We start from the raw sequence: 1,401 nt of genomic DNA, 5'->3' as shown, positions 1-1,401 counted from the left end.
TCTCCAGGAGGACAACAGCACGTGGTGCATGTGTGTGCATGTATGTTTGCATGTGTGTGTGTGAGAGAGTGTGTTCATACATCTAAATAGATAAGCCATCAAATGGGTTAGAAGAGATGTCAGGCTGTGACTACCCATTGGTGGGTCCACATCTTGCAGACATCTGAGGCTCCCCCCACCCTACGTGTCAGGGTGATCTTCCCAGATCAGATCCCTGAATGTGATCCAGGATGTCTGGGGAGGGATTCCCAGAAGAGTAGATCAGGGTTTGGGGAGCTGAGCATGAGGGGGTGAAGAGACAAAGGGGACATGGCCAGAAACTCTTGCCATTGTCACTTAAATTTGCAACTTGCAGCCTACTTCTTGCTCAATTCTGGGTATTCTAGAACTTTCCAGGGGATGCAGCTACAATGTTGTTGATGTTGTTTTTTTTATCCAAGGCCCCCTTTTCCAGAGCCCCTCAGAACCCCTCTTTTCCCCCTCCAACCATTGGCTTTTTGGGGGGGCAGTTGGATCACCCAGAAGTGCTCAGGGGTTACTCCTAGATCTTTGTTCAGAAATTATTCCTGGTAGGCTCAGGGGACCCTATAAGATGCTGGGGATCAAACCAGGGTTGGCTGCATGCAAGGCAAGGGCCCTCCCGCTGTGCAATAGCTTAAGTCCCATAAATCACATTTCTCTGACTTCTCTTCAAGAGACTCTCCCTCCTTGGGTTGAGTTCCCACTCCCAGCAGAAAATTTTGGTTCTCTTCATCTTCCTCAGGGTTGGGAGGGCATCAGTGGATGAAAGCTGGGATAGGGGAAGGAGCAGGATCTCCAAGGGACAGGCTGAGGGAGGTCCCACCTAGAAGCCAGCATAGTAGATAGCTAGGTCCTAGAAACAGGACAGAGAAGGTTCTAGAAAGTCATCGCCAGAATCAGGAGGTAAAACTGGGAAAATGCATATGGAAGTCAGGGGTAGACCTCACTGGAGAGTTCAAAGCATTTCCATTAGAAAATGATGAAGCAGGAGAATAGTCCATGGGGAACGCCCTTGCCTTGCATGCAGCCCACCCAGTTTTCATCTCAGCACCACTTAGGGTGCCCAAGCTCTGCCAAGGTGTGACCCTGAGTACAAAGGAGGAATTCGCCCACAAGAACACTGGGGCTGGCTTCAAAACAAATGTCAATTTTTCATCACAACAATTGATAACTTGCCCCTGGGTGAGGCTCTCTGGAAAATGGCATCTGGGTTCTAGCACAGATGCTGGTGGAAGCCCAGCTGGGCAGGGGAAGCTCTGATTTTCCTGAGTCTCACTGCTGCCATTCCTACCTTACTCCATGATGACCCCAATAAGTACATGCTCACAGCATGAGCAGAGAAGGCAGCTGCCAAAGTCTTTTCCTTTCTCTTCCTTCCTT

This window comes from Suncus etruscus, chromosome 18, assembly GCF_024139225.1.
Source record: "Suncus etruscus isolate mSunEtr1 chromosome 18, mSunEtr1.pri.cur, whole genome shotgun sequence".
NCBI classification, from domain to species: Eukaryota; Metazoa; Chordata; class Mammalia; order Eulipotyphla; family Soricidae; genus Suncus; species Suncus etruscus.
Note: the sequence above shows the minus strand (reverse complement) of the source record.